Source organism: Dermacentor silvarum, unplaced genomic scaffold, assembly GCF_013339745.2.
Source record: "Dermacentor silvarum isolate Dsil-2018 unplaced genomic scaffold, BIME_Dsil_1.4 Seq809, whole genome shotgun sequence".
In the NCBI taxonomy this organism is placed as follows: Eukaryota; Metazoa; Arthropoda; class Arachnida; order Ixodida; family Ixodidae; genus Dermacentor; species Dermacentor silvarum.
The window spans coordinates 59,495-77,385 of record NW_023606812.1 but is presented as its reverse complement, the minus strand read 5'-3'; the positions used below and the strand labels follow the sequence as shown (position 1 = coordinate 77,385).

General features: G+C 47.7%; 19 non-coding genes across 19 annotated transcripts; all 19 read left to right on the top strand.

Annotated features, from left to right (window-relative positions):
* The first annotated feature begins 459 nt into the window (after positions 1 to 459).
* Positions 460 to 530, top strand: Trnag-ccc (transfer RNA glycine (anticodon CCC)). Its single transcript has one exon. It is a non-coding gene; the product is annotated as a tRNA-Gly (tRNA).
* Positions 531 to 617: 87 nt separating this feature from the next.
* Positions 618 to 688, top strand: Trnag-ccc (transfer RNA glycine (anticodon CCC)). Its single transcript has one exon. It is a non-coding gene; the product is annotated as a tRNA-Gly (tRNA).
* Positions 689 to 775: 87 nt separating this feature from the next.
* Trnag-ccc (transfer RNA glycine (anticodon CCC)) lies at positions 776 to 846 on the top strand. The gene has a single exon. It is a non-coding gene; the product is annotated as a tRNA-Gly (tRNA).
* An 87-nt stretch (positions 847 to 933) lies between these two features.
* Trnag-ccc (transfer RNA glycine (anticodon CCC)) lies at positions 934 to 1,004 on the top strand. The gene has a single exon. It is a non-coding gene; the product is annotated as a tRNA-Gly (tRNA).
* Positions 1,005 to 1,091: 87 nt separating this feature from the next.
* Trnag-ccc (transfer RNA glycine (anticodon CCC)) lies at positions 1,092 to 1,162 on the top strand. The gene has a single exon. It is a non-coding gene; the product is annotated as a tRNA-Gly (tRNA).
* An 87-nt stretch (positions 1,163 to 1,249) lies between these two features.
* Positions 1,250 to 1,320, top strand: Trnag-ccc (transfer RNA glycine (anticodon CCC)). Its single transcript has one exon. It is a non-coding gene; the product is annotated as a tRNA-Gly (tRNA).
* An 87-nt stretch (positions 1,321 to 1,407) lies between these two features.
* Trnag-ccc (transfer RNA glycine (anticodon CCC)) lies at positions 1,408 to 1,478 on the top strand. Its single transcript has one exon. It is a non-coding gene; the product is annotated as a tRNA-Gly (tRNA).
* An 87-nt stretch (positions 1,479 to 1,565) lies between these two features.
* Trnag-ccc (transfer RNA glycine (anticodon CCC)) lies at positions 1,566 to 1,636 on the top strand. The gene has a single exon. It is a non-coding gene; the product is annotated as a tRNA-Gly (tRNA).
* Positions 1,637 to 1,722: 86 nt separating this feature from the next.
* Trnag-ccc (transfer RNA glycine (anticodon CCC)) lies at positions 1,723 to 1,793 on the top strand. Its single transcript has one exon. It is a non-coding gene; the product is annotated as a tRNA-Gly (tRNA).
* Positions 1,794 to 1,880: 87 nt separating this feature from the next.
* On the top strand, positions 1,881 to 1,951 carry Trnag-ccc (transfer RNA glycine (anticodon CCC)). The gene has a single exon. It is a non-coding gene; the product is annotated as a tRNA-Gly (tRNA).
* Positions 1,952 to 2,038: 87 nt separating this feature from the next.
* On the top strand, positions 2,039 to 2,109 carry Trnag-ccc (transfer RNA glycine (anticodon CCC)). Its single transcript has one exon. It is a non-coding gene; the product is annotated as a tRNA-Gly (tRNA).
* An 87-nt stretch (positions 2,110 to 2,196) lies between these two features.
* Positions 2,197 to 2,267, top strand: Trnag-ccc (transfer RNA glycine (anticodon CCC)). The gene has a single exon. It is a non-coding gene; the product is annotated as a tRNA-Gly (tRNA).
* Positions 2,268 to 2,354: 87 nt separating this feature from the next.
* Trnag-ccc (transfer RNA glycine (anticodon CCC)) lies at positions 2,355 to 2,425 on the top strand. Its single transcript has one exon. It is a non-coding gene; the product is annotated as a tRNA-Gly (tRNA).
* Positions 2,426 to 2,512: 87 nt separating this feature from the next.
* Positions 2,513 to 2,583, top strand: Trnag-ccc (transfer RNA glycine (anticodon CCC)). The gene has a single exon. It is a non-coding gene; the product is annotated as a tRNA-Gly (tRNA).
* Positions 2,584 to 2,670: 87 nt separating this feature from the next.
* Trnag-ccc (transfer RNA glycine (anticodon CCC)) lies at positions 2,671 to 2,741 on the top strand. The gene has a single exon. It is a non-coding gene; the product is annotated as a tRNA-Gly (tRNA).
* Positions 2,742 to 9,538: 6,797 nt separating this feature from the next.
* Trnag-ccc (transfer RNA glycine (anticodon CCC)) lies at positions 9,539 to 9,609 on the top strand. Its single transcript has one exon. It is a non-coding gene; the product is annotated as a tRNA-Gly (tRNA).
* An 87-nt stretch (positions 9,610 to 9,696) lies between these two features.
* Trnag-ccc (transfer RNA glycine (anticodon CCC)) lies at positions 9,697 to 9,767 on the top strand. The gene has a single exon. It is a non-coding gene; the product is annotated as a tRNA-Gly (tRNA).
* Positions 9,768 to 14,930: 5,163 nt separating this feature from the next.
* Positions 14,931 to 15,001, top strand: Trnag-ccc (transfer RNA glycine (anticodon CCC)). The gene has a single exon. It is a non-coding gene; the product is annotated as a tRNA-Gly (tRNA).
* Positions 15,002 to 15,088: 87 nt separating this feature from the next.
* Positions 15,089 to 15,159, top strand: Trnag-ccc (transfer RNA glycine (anticodon CCC)). Its single transcript has one exon. It is a non-coding gene; the product is annotated as a tRNA-Gly (tRNA).
* Positions 15,160 to 17,891: the final 2,732 nt, after the last annotated feature.

Below are 17,891 nucleotides of genomic sequence, written 5' to 3'. Positions count from 1 at the left end.
TTTCTTCTGGTTTCTTTCTTAGTATTATGTTCGTGTACATTGTAAGAACGTCATTCCGTATTTCCGTATGACGTATTTCCGTGACGGAAATACGTCATACGGAAATACGGAATGACGTTCTTACAACGTCATTCTGGCAGCACTGTGTCTTACAACGTCTGGCAGCACGTTCTGGCACGTTCTGGCAGCACGTTCTTACAACGTCATTCGTTCTTACAACGTCAGACTTCACTGACGTATTTCCGTGACGGAAATACGTCAGTGAAGTCTTGGTGGACCCCGGCATAAAACACTTTCGTGTTAAAAAAAAAGCCAGAATGGATTAGTGTGATAAACGAGCTTGCGAACCTTAGGCGGTTTTAGAATCTCGTGCACACCAAAGACTGGTGGGCACTTTTACCAATTGTGAAGTGACGAAAATCTGTCTGTATTTTGCAAAAGGCAATAAAGAAAAAAAAAGCGCCGCTGGTGTAGTGGTTTCATGCGAGATTCCCATTCTTGCGTCCCGGGTTCGATTCCCGGGCGGCGCAGTCTTCTTTTTCCTTCGTCATGCTCATTTATTGTTCTTTTTCTTTCTTTGTTATTGACACTCTTCTTATTATGAGCGATGTACCGACGCGCCGCTGGTGTAGTGGTATCATGCAAGATTCCCATTCTTGCGTCCCGGGTTCGATTCCCGGGCGGCGCAGTCTTCTTTTTTCTTCGCCATGCTCATTTATTGTTCTTTTGCTTTCTTTATTATTGACACTCTTCTTATTATGAGCGATGTACCGACGCGCCGCTGGTGTAGTGGTATCATGCAAGATTCCCATTCTTGCGTCCCGGGTTCGATTCCCGGGCGGCGCAGTCTTCTTTTTTCTTCGCCATGCGCATTTATTGTTCTTTTTCTTTCTTTATTATTGACACTCTTCTTATTATGAGCGATGTACCGACGCGCCGCTGGTGTAGTGGTATCATGCAAGATTCCCATTCTTGCGTCCCGGGTTCGATTCCCGGGCGGCGCAGTCTTCTTTTTTCTTCGCCATGCTCATTTATTGTTCTTTTTCTTTCTTTATTATTGACACTCTTCTTATTATGAGCGATGTACCGACGCGCCGCTGGTGTAGTGGTATCATGCAAGATTCCCATTCTTGCATCCCGGGTTCGATTCCCTGGCGGCGCAGTCTTCTTTTTTCTTCGCCATGCTCATTTATTGTTCTTTTTCTTTCTTTGTTATTGACACTCTTCTTATTATGAGCGATGTACCGAAGCGCCGCTGGTGTAGTGGTATCATGCAAGATTCCCATTCTTGCGTCCCGGGTTCGATTCCCGGGCGGCGCAGTCTTCTTTTTTCTTGGCCATGCTCATTTATTGTTCTTTTTCTTTCTTTATTATTGACACTCTTCTTATTATGAGCGATGCACCGACGCGCCGCTGGTGTAGTGGTATCATGCAAGATTCCCATTCTTGCGTCCCGGGTTCGATTCCCGGGCGGCGCAGTCTTCTTTTTTCTTCGCCATGCTCATTTATTGTTCTTTTTCTTTCTTTATTATTGACACTCTTCTTATTATGAGCGATGTACCGACGCGCCGCTGGTGTAGTGGTATCATGCAAGATTCCCATTCTTGCGTCCCGGGTTCGATTCCCGGGCGGCGCAGTCTTCTTTTTCTTGGCCATGCTCATTTATTGTTCTTTTTCTTTCTTTATTATTGACACTCTTCTTATTATGAGCGATGTACCGACGCGCCGCTGGTGTAGTGGTATCATGCAAGATTCCCATTCTTGCGTCCCGGGTTCGATTCCCGGGCGGCGCAGTCTTCTTTTTTCTTGGCCATGCTCATTTATTGTTCTTTTTCTTTCTTTATTATTGACACTCTTCTTATTATGAGCGATGCACCGACGCGCCGCTGGTGTAGTGGTATCATGCAAGATTCCCATTCTTGCGTCCCGGGTTCGATTCCCGGGCGGCGCAGTCTTCTTTTTTCTTCGCCATGCTCATTTATTGTTCTTTTGCTTTCTTTATTATTGACACTCTTCTTATTATGAGCGATGTACCGACGCGCCGCTGGTGTAGTGGTATCATGCAAGATTCCCATTCTTGCGTCCCGGGTTCGATTCCCGGGCGGCGCAGTCTTCTTTTTTCTTGGCCATGCTCATTTATTGTTCTTTTTCTTTCTTTATTATTGACACTCTTCTTATTATGAGCGATGCACCGACGCGCCGCTGGTGTAGTGGTATCATGCAAGATTCCCATTCTTGCGTCCCGGGTTCGATTCCCGGGCGGCGCAGTCTTCTTTTTTCTTGGCCATGCTCATTTATTGTTCTTTTTCTTTCTTTATTATTGACACTCTTCTTATTATGAGCGATGTACCGAAGCGCCGCTGGTGTAGTGGTATCATGCAAGATTCCCATTCTTGCGTCCCGGGTTCGATTCCCGGGCGGCGCAGTCTTCTTTTTTCTTCGCCATGCTCATTTATTGTTCTTTTTCTTTCTTTATTATTGACACTCTTCTTATTATGAGCGATGTACCGACGCGCCGCTGGTGTAGTGGTATCATGCAAGATTCCCATTGTTGCGTCCCGGGTTCGATTCCCGGGCGGCGCAGTCTTCTTTTTTCTTCGCCATGCTCATTTATTGTTCTTTTTCTTTCTTTATTATTGACACTCTTCTTATTATGAGCGATGTACCGAAGCGCCGCTGGTGTAGTGGTATCATGCAAGATTCCCATTCTTGCGTCCCGGGTTCGATTCCCGGGCGGCGCAGTCTTCTTTTTTCTTCGCCATGCTCATTTATTGTTTTTTTTTTCTTTGTTATTGACACTCTTATTATGAGCGATGTACCGACGCGCCGCTGGTGTAGTGGGGATTCCACTTCCGGCCACCGTAGCGTACGGGCGTGTAATGTCGAGCTCCTTTGGAGCAGCGAATGCGGCCCAGCAGGGCCGCGGAAACAGGACAGATGCCCAGGAGTCTAAAGACTATGACATTATTTTGCCTCAACTGCCATCAGGTTCTTCTGTTTTAAATACTTTATTCCTTCACGCCAGCGTGAAAGCCAGGCCTTTTCGAGCTGAGGACTTCCGAGACACTTTGAATCGTCTGGAATTGCTTCCCGAGGTGGTTGCCTTGGGGGCGTTTCAGATGAATCACGTATGGGCGGTGACCTTCAAGAATGCGGAAGGAATGAAAAAGTTGCTCACAGTCACCGACCTGACTGTCAAGAATCACCGCTGCCTCGTGATAGATCCGAGCACCCATACTGTGCGCCTAAGGCTTTATTGGCTGCTTTACCACATGCCTGATGAAGACGTGCGCACCGCTCTCGCGCCGTATGGGAAGGTGACGGATGTTTGCAGAGAGCATTGGCGTGTACCAGGACTCGGCGATAAGGGCTCTTCAACACGGACGGTTAGTCTGCAACTAAAGGCTGGCCTTACTTTGGACGACCTGCCACACCAGCTACGTGTGTCTGGCATTATGGCCCTTGTTGTTGTACAGCGGTGAGCACTGTTAGGGTGAACACGCGAGCGCGTGGCCGACGGCACTGTCAGCGCCCCGTTACGGTCATCACTGGAAACATTGCGCATGCGCATCACGCCTTCCGCGAAATAATTGTTCCACCGCGCGCATGACGTCATGAATGCACTTGTTCGTCGTCTGCTAGCCGCATTTTTGTTTTCTAAGCCCATGCATGCTGCATTTTAAGATTTCTTTAAATATCTGTGCTTGAACAGAACAAGACAAAAAAACTTGTATATCTATGGGGGCGTGTCTATTCGTTCCCTTCAAAGTTGTTGCGCATGCAACGCCGTATATAAAACAACCAAACATCTTTCGCAGCCGTTCATTCTGTCGCCAGATCGTATTATGGCTAGGGTTCCCGATGATGAACGGCGCTCAATTGTCGATCTTTCCCTGAAAGGTTATTCCCAGCAGTATATTGGCGCTTTAGTTAATAGGCCCCTGAAGACTGTGAACAGGATAATTCAAGCCTACAAGTATGAAGGTCGCATTCAGGATGCACCCCGCGCGCCCCGCCCTAAAGCTACCACAGACGATGAAGACGCCCTCATAGTTGCAGCTGCTGTTCGTAACCCTTTCTTGCCAGCCCCAGCAATACGCGAGGACTTGGATTTGGACGTTTCGGACACCACTGTTCGACGTCGCCTGCGTACTGCGGGCCTTCACAGTCGCGTCGCAGCGCAGAAGCCACTACTAACGGCGGCAAACAAGGACGCACGACGGCAGTTCGCTGAGCTGCACGAAGCATGGACATCAGAAGAGTGGGGTCGCGTCATCTTTTCGGATGAGTCGACGTTTTCGACGCGACAAGACCAAAGATTGCGTGTTTGGAGACTACCAGGCACACGGTGAGGCAAACTTCCTGCTTTGAAAAGCAATTGTTTTAGGTAACGTCACAATGCCACGCAGGAACAACCCGGACAACGTGCAAGGTGTTTCTGCCAGTGGGAGATCGAGTGTGAACGTGTGGGGTGCTGTTTCAAGATATGGTTTAGGGCCCCTGCAACGTATACGTGGACACTTATCGTCGGAACAATACTACAACATTTTGAACAATGTGCTGTTGCCATATGCGAGCAGTTTATTCCCAGACGGTGATTACCTGTTCCAACAGGACCGGTCACCGATACACACGGCGCGGGCTGTCAAGGAGTTCCAGGCGGAGCAGCACATGCAGCTACTGGAATGGCCTCCGAAAGGAGCGGACCTGAATGTGATAGAAAACGTGTGGGGCCGTCTGAAAGCTTCTTTGGCAAGGAAGCCCCTTTATTCCGCGACTTCGGACCAGTTGTGGGCGCAAGTCAGCAACGAGTGGGAAAGGCTGAAAGCCGATCGGGAATATGTTCGATCACTTTACGACTCGTTACCGTCCAGAATAGCTGCAGTCGTTGCTGTAAGTGGTCACATGACTCGCTATTAGATTTGCTCATGTTTTTATATTTGTTCTCATGGTCTTGTTTAACTTGAATTGCAAAAGTGCAATTTTCTTGAATAAAAATTTAATAATTATCCCTCTTACACTCACTTTTTTCCTTCACGCGCCAATCTTCAATCCAGATGGACCTTGAAATGCAGAAGGTATCAGCTCAGCGAACAAAAAATGCGGCTAGCAGACGACGAACAAGCGTATCGATGACGTGATGCGCGCGGTGGAAAGAGTGTTTCGCAAAGCACATGCTGCGCATGTGCAATGTTTCAAACGATGGCTGTTACGCGGCGCTGATAGTGCCGTCGGCCACGCGCTCGCGTGTTCACCCTAACAGTGCTCACCGCTGTACCTGGAAGGCCGCCGCTTTGTCTGCGGTGCCAGCGAACAGGGCATATTCACCGAGATTGCCGCGTCCCAAGGTGCAAGCTGTGTCGGCGCTTCGGACATGATGATAGCCAGTGCGCTAAGACCTACGCGAGCGTGGCCAGCCAAAGGAGCCGGGAGGACCACGCAGAGCACATCATGGACGAGGTGGACGCGGCGGAGGCAGAGGGCGACAAGGTCAGCGAACCTATATCTCCAGCAGTTGAAACTTCCGAAGGAGAGAATGTGAAAAGTGTTCAAAGTGAAAATGGTGATGTGCCATGTGTACAGCAGGAAACGGCCACCCCAACGTGCGTGGGCAAAGACGCCCCTCACACCGCTCCGCCCTCACCGGGTAATGACGAAGAAGACATGGACGTCGCAAGCAGCTCGTCTGCGAAGCGGCCCCACGGGCAAGTCTCCGACGGCGACGACGGTTCCAGTGAGAAGGTGCAGGAGCCACCCAGAAAAGACATTCCGTACCGCCGTTCATCCTTTAAACCAAAGCCTAACGTTCCGCCGAATTCCCATCCGACGGTAACGAAGGCGCCCCCGTAATAACGAGGGCGTCGTCGAGCAATGCTGTTGTGCAAGGTGAGGGACGGACTCTCTACATTGGTAAAGTGTGGCCGTCTTTGTTTTTTTTTTTGTTATTATGAAAGGTTTTCGCACTACTGCGAATCGGCAAAATGCAAGGATTTAGTTAACCTAGAGGCCCAGTTCTCTCTTTCGGAATAAACAACAAAACAAGGATGGATTCGAAATCAAAAATAGCGCTACGCATTGGTACGCTTAATGTCCGAGGCCTCGGGGCCAGAAGGCGGCAGTACCAGGTCAGCCGCTTATTGCACGACAATAATTTGGACATAGTCGCTCTACAGGAAACAAAAATTGAAAGTGAAGAACGAACGGATCGAATGCTCGAACCATTTAGAGCTCGATACAATTCTTGCGTTTCTCACGCTGTCGGTAATTCCGGTGGCTGCGTTTTGCTATTGCGGAAATCTTTAGAAATTGTTGTGCAATCTGTATTTGTTTGTCATGAAGGTCGAATGATCGTGTGTGATTTCTTGCTCTGGGATGCTGAATGGCGGGCAATTTGCATATACGCCCCAAATAATGAAAGAGAACGCCGCGACTTCTTTGAAAATCTAGATGTGTATATGAAATCTGAGCGCTATGTCATCTTGCTGGGAGATTTCAACTGTGTTTGTTTTACTGAAGACCGCAATAGCTACTCGCTAGTTCGTGATCACAGTGCGCTTTTTTTGCTCGCAGCAGTCCAAGAGCATGAATTAGAGGATGTTGGTGCTGTGTTTTGCGGTGGAATGCAGACTGTGTTTACGCATTTCCAAAGGGGCAGTCACGCTCGATTAGATCGAGCATATGTATCAGCGAGACTGGTTCCGTTGTGCAGTGGCTATGATGTGAACCACGTATCTTTCAGTGACCATAGTCTCGTTATGTTCTCCCTTGGCAAAAGAAAAGAAAACCGATCTTTCAATTGGGACTTATGGAAATTCAATGTCAAGCTTCTGGACGATGCAACCTTTCTCGAGTTTGTAAACGTTCGTTTACGAGAGATGCTTGCTTGTGAATCCGGAGGGTTCATAACGATGTGGGAAGAATTTAAACAGGACTTTAAAATAACAGCCATTGAAAGGGCCTCTATATTACGCTATAATGAAAAAGAAAGGAAAATGAATTCCGAAGTAAGCTGAACAAAATGTTGTCGATAAAATGCGCACAGCCAGGCGAGTTGTCAAATGAGATAAGGAACGTAAAAATGAGCTTGAAATCCTTGATGTCGAGAGATATAAAGGGTCAGTCATACGTGCGCGTGCAGAGCATTTGTGGCTGGGGGAAACGCCCACAAGAAGGGCTTTGACCGAAGAGAAAAGATACGCGTCACAAAATGAAATAAAAGAAATTGAATATGGTGACGTACGTAGTAGCGATAGTGATACAATACAGCGGGCCTTCACCGGACACTACCGAGAGTTGTTGAGCTGCAAAGGACTAGTGGAAGCTGGTTTTGACATGGAATATCTGCCTTTAATGCCGAGGCTAGATGAGGACGTAAAAACCGTTCTTGAGGAACCCATTACCTTCAGTGACATCGAAAGAGCAATTGATGAATTGAAACCTGGAAAAGCGCCAGGACCTGATGGCCTAGGCGCGGCTTTCTATAAGGCATTTAAGCATGAACTAGCAGTCGTTTTACACCATGTTCTAGCGGAGGCTTATGAAGTAAAATATATGCCACCATCTTTCCGGAAAACCCATACCGTCCTGATTCCGAAAACCAACGACCCTTTAAAGCTTCTCTCAGTAAGATCGTACCGCCCCATAAGTTTGTTAAATGTCGACTACAAAATATTTATGAAAGTGTTAGCAAGAAGGTTGCAGTCAGTGATGACATCAATAGTAGGCCCACATCAAACATGTGGCATAAGAGGCCGGTCGATACTGAATAATATACATGTGGCAAGAAGTATTCTTGAGTGTTGCGATGCATGGGAGGGCAGAGTGGCAATGATGCAACATGATTTGGAGAAGGCTTTCGATCGTGTTGTACACAGTGTGCTTTTCTCTATTCTAGAGCATGTGAATGTTGGCAACATTATACTAGAAGGATTGAAACTATGTTATGAAGAGTGTAGCACGAACTTGATAGTAAACAAACAGCTCTCTGGGGAAATTAAAATTTGTAGAAGTATAAAGCAAGGATGTCCGGCTTCGTCACTTCTCTTCGCAATTTACTTGGAGCCTTTTTGCTTAAAAGTGATACACAGTGACAAAATAAGGGGATTCCGCTTAATGACGAGTGAAGTGAAAATTCTCTCGTATGCAGATGATGTTGCCGTCTTTTGTGGGGACAAGGAAAGTGTTAGCGAAACTGTTCAACAAGCTCGAACGTTTTGCAAAATGTCTGGAAGCGTTGTTAACTAGAAGTGTAAAGGTTTCTGGCATGGAAGCTGGGATGAGAAGCCCAATGTCTTTGAAAACCTACAGTGGACAGTCTCGCCCCAAAAATATCTAGGAGCACCTTTAAACTGGTATGATGATCCTTCAGAATATTGGAAAGAAGAGATTGAACGGGTGCGCACGAAAACCACCAAATGGGGAGGAAAAAAATTTATCCATATTTACTAGGTCAGCGATTTCCAATACGTTCCTTGTTGCACGAATTTGGTATGTGTTGCAGGTGATTGCTATGTCACGAGCTAGTGTGCAAAAATTTCACAGGATCCTTGCAGTATTTGTATGGAATTCAACATGGGAGCGCACGAGCCGACTAAATTTGTTTCACTCCCTGAAAAGGGGAGGGCTTGGCTTAGCCCATCTTTTTCTGAGGCAGATTGTCTCAAGGTTTATATTTTTGCGGGACCAGCACGACCCTTTTTTGCGTGCAGTGCTTCAAGTGAGATTGCACAGCGCCATTCCTGAGTTTATTGTGTCTTCGTGTGGGGTTACAGGAAGTAGTTTGTTCGGGTATCTACGCGAAGTTGCAAGCGCTTTCAAAATTCTTAAAGTACGTTTCTCGTTAGATTATCTCAACTTTGTATCAAGAAACAACTGTATAAAGATCTTCGTGACGTCATGCTTCCAGTGCCTCTTTATCGAAACATGTTTTTTGTCAGTGCGGGTAAGGACGTTTTAAAAAGAGTTAAAAGAATGCCGGTTCGACCGTCTGTGAAAACTTTCTTTTTTCTACTTCATAGTGGTACGCTCCCAGTCAAACCTTGGCTGCAGGAAAAGGGTTTTTTTGTTCCCTGGTCAGCTGACTGCCTTTTATGCCGGAAGCCTGAAACAGTAATCCATATATTCCTGGACTGTTATGATTCTGTATTTCATTGGGACATTCTCCAGAGAACGCTGAAAAAGGATTTGCCCCTCACAGCATATGGGATTCATTTTCTTCCAGTAAACAATGATGAGGGCGTACCATATGACATGTTCATGGTATTAAGCCTGCACAGTATCTGGAAAACCAGAATGGCATTCAAACATGCAGAACCTGTTGTAAGAACGGTAAGGGAAAACTTCATTGAAAGTATTGCCTATATGCGTGATGTGTACCAATCAAAAGATGAACAGCCAACATGGTTTCCCGTACTTAATGACCTAGTGTCATTAAAGCCCTTTTAGTTGTGCCGCGTCAACAAGCTATTGGTTGGCGCTTTTAGCATTTTTTATGTTGGGTTCCGTGTTGTATGTTGTTATGGAAATAAAGAAAAAAAAAGCGCCGCTGGTGTAGTGGTATCATGCAAGATTCCCATTGTTGCGTCCCGGGTTCGATTCCCGGGCGGCGCAGTCTTCTTTTTTCTTCGCCATGCTCATTTATTGTTCTTTTTCTTTCTTTATTATTGACACTCTTCTTATTATGAGCGATGTACCGAAGCGCCGCTGGTGTAGTGGTATCATGCAAGATTCCCATTCTTGCGTCCCGGGTTCGATTCCCGGGCGGCGCAGTCTTCTTTTTTCTTCGCCATGCTCATTTATTGTTCTTTTTCTTTCTTTGTTATTGACACTCTTCTTATTATGAGCGATGTACCGACGCGCCGCTGGTGTAGTGGGGATTCCACTTCCGGCCACCGTAGCGTACGGGCGTGTAATGTCGAGCTCCTTTGGAGCAGCGAATGCGGCCCAGCAGGGCCGCGGAAACAGGACAGATGCCCAGGAGTCTAAAGACTATGACATTATTTTGCCTCAACTGCCATCAGGTTCTTCTGTTTTAAATACTTTATTCCTTCACGCCAGCGTGAAAGCCAGGCCTTTTCGAGCTGAGGACTTCCGAGACACTTTGAATCGTCTGGAATTGCTTCCCGAGGTGGTTGCCTTGGGGGCGTTTCAGATGAATCACGTATGGGCGGTGACCTTCAAGAATGCGGAAGGAATGAAAAAGTTGCTCACAGTCACCGACCTGACTGTCAAGAATCACCGCTGCCTCGTGATAGATCCGAGCACCCATACTGTGCGCCTAAGGCTTTATTGGCTGCTTTACCACATGCCTGATGAAGACGTGCGCACCGCTCTCGCGCCGTATGGGAAGGTGACGGATGTTTGCAGAGAGCATTGGCGTGTACCAGGACTCGGCGATAAGGGCTCTTCAACACGGACGGTTGGTCTGCAACTAAAGGCTGGCCTTACTTTGGACGACCTGCCACACCAGCTACGTGTGTCTGGCATTATGGCCCTTGTTGTTGTACCTGGAAGGCCGCCGCTTTGTCTGCGGTGCCAGCGAACAGGGCATATTCACCGAGATTGCCGCGTCCCAAGGTGCAAGCTGTGTCGGCGCTTCGGACATGATGATAGCCAGTGCGCTAAGACCTACGCGAGCGTGGCCAGCCAAAGGAGCCGGGAGGACCCCGCAGAGCACATCATGGACGAGGTGGACGCGGCGGAGGCAGAGGGAGACAAGGTCAGCGAACCTATATCTCCAGCAGTTGAAACTTCCGAAGGAGAGAATGTGAAAAGTGTTCAAAGTGAAAATGGTGATGTGCCATGTGTACAGCAGGAAACGGCCACCCCAACGTGCGTGGGCAAAGACGCCCCTCACACCGCTCCGCCCTCACCGGGTAATGACGAAGAAGACATGGACGTCGCAAGCAGCTCGTCTGCGAAGCGGCCCCACGGGCAAGTCTCCGACGGCGACGACGGTTCCAGTGAGAAGGTGCAGGACCCACCCAGAAAAGACATTCCGTACCGCCTTTCATCCTTTAAACCAAAGCCTAACGTTCCGCCGGATTCCCATCCGACGGTAACGAAGGCGCCCCCGTAATAACGAGGGCGTCGTCGAGCAATGCTGTTGTGCAAGGTGAGGGACGGACTCTCTACATTGGTAAAGTGTGGCCGTCTTTGTTTTGTTTTTTTTGTTATTATGAAAGGTTTTCGCACTACTGCGAATCGGCAAAATGCAAGGATTTAGTTAACCTAGAGGCCCAGTTCTCTCTTTCGGAATAAACAACAAAACAAGGATGGATTCAAAATCAAAAATAGCGCTACGCATTGGTACGCTTAATGTCCGAGGCCTCGGGGCCAGAAGGCGGCAGTACCAGGTCAGCCGCTTATTGCACGACAATGATTTGGACATAGTCGCTCTACAGGAAACAAAAATTGAAAGTGAAGAACGAACGGATCGAATGCTCGAACCATTTAGAGCTCGATACAATGCTTGCGTTTCTCACGCTGTCGGTAATTCCGGTGGCTGCGTTTTGCTATTGCGGAAATCTTTAGAAATTGTTGTGCAATCTGTATTTGTTTGTCATGAAGGTCGAATGATCGTGTGTGATTTCTTGCTCTGGGATGCTGAATGGCGGGCAATTTGCATATACGCCCCAAATAATGAAAGAGAACGCCGCGACTTCTTTGAAAATCTAGATGTGTATATGAAATCTGAGCGCTATGTCATCTTGCTGGGAGATTTCAACTGTGTTTGTTTTACTGAAGACCGCAATAGCTACTCGCTAGTTCGTGATCACAGTGCGCTTTTTTTGCTCGCAGCAGTCCAAGAGCATGAATTAGAGGATGTTGGTGCTGTGTTTTGCGGTGGAATGCAGACTGTGTTTACGCATTTCCAAAGGGGCAGTCACGCTCGATTAGATCGAGCATATGTATCAGCGAGACTGGTTCCGTTGTGCAGTGGCTATGATGTGAACCACGTATCTTTCAGTGACCATAGTCTCGTTATGTTCTCCCTTGGCAAAAGAAAAGAAAACCGATCTTTCAATTGGGACTTATGGAAATTCAATGTCAAGCTTCTGGACGATGCAACCTTTCTCGAGTTTGTAAACGTTCGTTTACGAGAGATGCTTGCTTGTGAATCCGGAGGGTTCATAACGATGTGGGAAGAATTTAAACAGGACTTTAAAATAACAGCCATTGAAAGGGCCTCTATATTACGCTATAATGAAAAAAGAAAGGAAAATGAATTCCGAAGTAAGCTGAACAAAATGTTGTCGATAAAATGCGCACAGCCAGGCGAGTTGTCAAATGAGATAAGGAACGTAAAAAATGAGCTTGAAATCCTTGATGTCGAGAGATATAAAGGGTCAGTCATACGTGCGCGTGCAGAGCATTTGTGGCTGGGGGAAACGCCCACAAGAAGGGCTTTGACCGAAGAGAAAAGATACGCGTCACAAAATGAAATAAAAGAAATTGAATATGGTGACGTACGTAGTAGCGATAGTGATACAATACAGCGTGCCTTCACCGAACACTACCGAGAGTTGTTGAGCTGCAAAGGACTAGTGGAAGCTGGTTTTGACATGGAATATCTGCCTTTAATGCCGAGGCTAGATGAGGACGTAAAAACCGTTCTTGAGGAACCCATTACCTTCAGTGACATCGAAAGAGCAATTGATGAATTGAAACCTGGAAAAGCGCCAGGACCTAATGGCCTAGGCGCGGCTTTCTATAAGGCATTTAAGCATGAACTAGCAGTCGTTTTACACCATGTTCTAGCGGAGGCTTATGAAGTAAAATATATGCCACCATCTTTCCGGAAAACCCATACCGTCCTGATTCCGAAAACCAACGACCCTTTAAAGCTTCTCTCAGTAAGATCGTACCGCCCCATAAGTTTGTTAAATGTCGACTACAAAATATTTATGAAAGTGTTAGCAAGAAGGTTGCAGTCAGTGATGACATCAATAGTAGGCCCACATCAAACAGGTGGCATAAGAGGCCGGTCGATACTGAATAATATACATGTGGCAAGAAGTATTCTTGAGTGTTGCGATGCATGGGAAGGCAGAGTGGCAATGATGCAACATGATTTGGAGAAGGCTTTCGATCGTGTTGTACACAGTGTGCTTTTCTCTATTCTAGAGCATGTGAATGTTGGCAACATTATACTAGAAGGATTGAAACTATGTTATGAAGAGTGTAGCACGAACTTGATAGTAAACAAACAGCTCTCTGGGTAAATTAAAATTTGTAGAAGTATAAAGCAAGGATGTCCGGCTTCGTCACTTCTCTTCGCAATTTACTTGGAGCCTTTTTGCTTAAAAGTGATACACAGTGACAAAATAAGGGGATTCCGCTTAATGACGAGTGAAGTGAAAATTCTCTCGTATGCAGATGATGTTGCCGTCTTTTGTGGGGACAAGGAAAGTGTTAGCGAAACTGTTCAACAAGCTCGAACGTTTTGCAAAATGTCTGGAAGCGTTGTTAACTAGGAGAAGTGTAAAGGTTTCTGGCATGGAAGCTGGGATGAGAAGCCCAACGTCTTTGAAAACCTACAGTGGACAGTCTCGCCCCAAAAATATCTAGGAGCACCTTTAAACTGGTATGATGATCCTTCAGAATATTGGAAAGAAGAGATTGAACGGGTGCGCACGAAAACCACCAAATGGGGAGGAAAAAAATTTATCCATATTTACTAGGTCAGCGATTTGCAATACGTTCCTTGTTGCACGAATTTGGTATGTGTTGCAGGTGATTGCTATGTCACGAGCTAGTGTGCAAAAATGTCACAGGATCCTTGCAGTATTTGTATGGAATTCAACATGGGAGCGCACGAGCCGACTAAATTTGTTTCACTCCCTGAAAAGGGGAGGGCTTGGCTTAGCCCATCTTTTTCTGAGGCAGATTGTCTCAAGGTTTATATTTTTGCGGGACCAGCACGACCCTTTTTTGCGTGCAGTGCTTCAAGTGAGATTGCACAGCGCCATTCCTGAGTTTATTGTGTCTTCGTGTGGGGTTACAGGAAGTAGTTTGTTCGGGTATCTACGCGAAGTTGCAAGCGCTTTCAAAATTCTTAAAGTACGTTTCTCGTTAGATTATCTCAACTTTGTATCAAAGAAACAACTGTATAAAGATCTTCGTGACGTCATGCTTCCAGTGCCTCTTTATCGAAACATGTTTTTTGTCAGTGCGGGTAAGGACGTTTTAAAAAGAGTTAAAAGAATGCCGGTTCGACCGTCTGTGAAAACTTTCTTTTTTCTACTTCATAGTGGTACGCTCCCAGTCAAACCTTGGCTGCAGGAAAAGGGTTTTTTGTTCCCTGGTCAGCTGACTGCCTTTTATGCCGGAAGCCTGAAACAGTAATCCATATATTCCTGGACTGTTATGATTCTGTATTTCATTGGGACATTCTCCAGAGAACGCTGAAAAAGGATTTGCCCCTCACAGCATATGGGATTCATTTTCTTCCAGTAAACAATGATGAGGGCGTACCATATGACATGTTCATGGTATTAAGCCTGCACAGTATCTGGAAAACCAGAATGGCATTCAAACATGCAGAACCTGTTGTAAGAACGGTAAGGGAAAACTTCATTGAAAGTATTGCCTATATGCGTGATGTGTACCAATCAAAAGATGAACAGCCAACATGGTTTCCCGTACTTAATGACCTAGTGTCATTAAAGCCCTTTTAGTTGTGCCGCGTCAACAAGCTATTGGTTGGCGCTTTTAGCATTTTTTATGTTGGGTTCCGTGTTGTATGTTGTTATGGAAATAAAGAAAAAAAAAGCGCCGCTGGTGTTGTGGTATCATGCAAGATTCCCATTGTTGCGTCCCGGGTTCGATTCCCGGGCTGCGCAGTCTTCTTTTTTCTTCGCCATGCTCATTTATTGTTCTTTTTCTTTCTTTATTATTGACACTCTTCTTATTATGAGCGATGTACCGACGCGCCGCTGGTGTAGTGGTATCGTGCAAGATTCCCATTCTTGCGTCCCGGGTTCGATTCCCGGGCGGCGCAGTCTCCTTTTTTCTTCGCCATGCTCATTTATTGTTCTTTTTCTTTCTTTATTATTGACACTCTTCTTATTATGAGCGATGTACCGACGCGCCGCTGGTGTAGTGGTATCATGCAAGATTCCCATTCTTGCGTCCCGGGTTCGATTCCGGGGCGGCGCAGTATTCTTTTTTCTTCGCCATGCTCATTTATTGTTCTTTTTCTTTCTTTATTTTTGACACTCTTCTTATTATGAGCGATGTACCGAAGCGCCGCTGGTGTCATTCTGCTTCCGGCTTCCGAGCTTAACGGATCGCGGTATCATGGGCTCCACTGGAGCGGCTAATGTGGCAGTCAGCCGCGGCAACAGGCTTTTGACTGAGGATGATAAGGGCTACCAGATTATTTTGCCACGACTACCAACAGGACGCATCGTATTAAATACGGTTTTTTTGCACGGCTACGCTCGTCTTCGCCCGTTCCGTGTAGAAGATTTTCGGGACGCGCTTCAAGCTGTTGGTATGCTCTCGGGCGTCGTCGCCCTTGGAGCGTACCAAATCAACCATGTGTGGGTGGTGACGATGAACACAGCCGAGGCTTCCAAAAACCTGGCGGCGCTGAAGGAAATGCAGGTCAAGGGGCGTCGCTGCCTGGTGATCGACCCGAAGGAACAACAGGTGAAGCTGCGTCTCCACTGGCTTCTGCACGGTGTTGAAGACGAGGACATGAAGATGGCGTTGGCCTCCTTCGGCAAAGTGACTGAAGTGACCCGCGAGCGCTGGCGAGTGGATGGCGTCTCTGACAAGGGCTCAACGACTCGAGCAGTGCTACTGCAGCTCAAGTCTGGGATGAAGGTCGACGACTTGCCCCATCCGATACGCGTCGCCGGCGAACTCGCGCTTGTGGTCGCCCCAGGTCGCCCTATGCAGTGTCTGCGCTGTCGGGGTTCTGGCCACGTACGACGAGAATGTAAGGTTCCCCGTTGCTCCAGGTGCAGGCTTTTCGGCCACGCCGACGCGGACTGTGTAAACTCTTACGCAGTAGCCGCGGGTTCGGCAGAGAGCGAGCCTTTGACATCAGAGCACATGATGGACGTCATCGAGGCGGAGGACGCGGCCAAGGGAGCCGGAAGCGGCAACGCGGCGGCAGAAACGAGCGAGACGACCACCCCGACGAAAGGAGGACGGGATGATGTCTCTACCCCCACGGAGCCAGCAGCAACTCTCGGGAGCGTGACGGAGACCCCGGCAGAGAACGAGAGCCCCCAGCAGGCTACTGACGCTACTCTGGCAGCAGAAGATAGCACGACCCCCACCAACGCCGGCATCGAAGGCGTCTCGGCATCGGTCAAGAGGTCCCTGCAGCAGGACGAGAAAGTCGACGTAAAGGCCGGCGGTGACTCTGAGGCTCCGCCCGCTAAGGCGTTGTCCGGAAGGCGTTCGACCATCAAGCCTAAGCCGAACCTGGAGGCCGACCGTAGGCCAGCCGCTAAGCCGACCCCAGACGAAGTCGACCGACGGCCACCGGATGGCCACGGAGGCGTCTAGCGGACTGCTAGACGTTAAGGTGAGCACCATGCTCCGGGCCTTCTCCCCCCCCCCTTCTTGTATTAGTAATGGCTTCCAACCCGTCGCTTAGCCTCGGCACGCTAAACGTTCGAGGTCTGGCCGCCAAAAGGAAACAGAGTCAGGTGTACCGACTACTAGTGGACCAGGACCTCGACGTTTTAGCCGTGCAAGAAACCAAGGTAGACGGCGAGGAGCAGACCGGGAGCATGGTGCAAAGGTTCACCTATACGTACTATACGGTAGTGAGCCACGCCGTAGGGACGTCGGCTGGATGTGTATTGTTCGTGAAGAAGCTCCCAGGGCTTGTTATGGAAGGTTACTTTTCATGCACCTCTGGCCGTCTTATCGTTTGTGACTTCAGCTATTGCGATGTCCACTGGCACGTGTTGTGTGTTTATGCACCTAATACAGTGGAAGAAAGGGCAAATTTCTTTCTTAACCTACAGCATCACCTCTCGGTGCACAAAATGATGGTCTTAGTTGGTGACTTCAATTGCGTATTGAGTGCCCAGGATAGGTCTACACGACGCATAGTTCATGACAAAAGCAGTGATACCCTGGCACAGATTCTACGCGAATACGAATTGGAGGACATCGCTGAGTGTTTTCGGGGGGACCGAGACGTGAGGTATACTCATTTCCAGGGCACAAGTCACGCGCGATTGGACCGTATTTATTTGTCAGATGACTTAGTCGAAAAATTCCAGTATTATGCAGTGACTGCAGTATCCTTTTCTGACCACTGCCTGGTAAAATGCAGGGTTGGCCACAAGAAAGAAGGAAGCAAATTTGTGTGGGACTGTGGAAAATGAATGCGGAGCTGCTACGGGATGACACTTTTAACGAAAAGGTAGTGGCTGCTCTGAACACTTTTGGAAATGACAGTTCCATCAAGTTAGGCGAGGAATGGGAGTTGCTGAAGCAAACTATTAAAATGAAGGCACGAAAGGGGTAGCGTACTGCAATATGAAAAGAAGGCAAGAGAAAACGCTTTAAAATCAATGCTGGATAAATTTGCGAAGCTCGAATGCACGCAACCGGGCGCTTATAAAGAAGATATGCGTGCCGTTAAGAAGAAACTTGAGGCGTTTGACGAATAGCGCTACCGGGGTGCACTGGTGCGCGCGAGAGCAGAAAGGCTGGCATGCGGCGAAATGCCTACGAAAAGAGCGCTGGGATTACAAAAAAAGCACTCCAGACGCAAGCATATTGAGGCCATCGAACGCGACGGGGTTGAAGTAACCGATAACCATAACATAGGGTGTGCTTTCTTTGAACACTTTCAAAAGCTTTTCGCATTCAGGCCCGTCAATATGCAAGGATTCAAACGCCTATTTTTGGAGCGA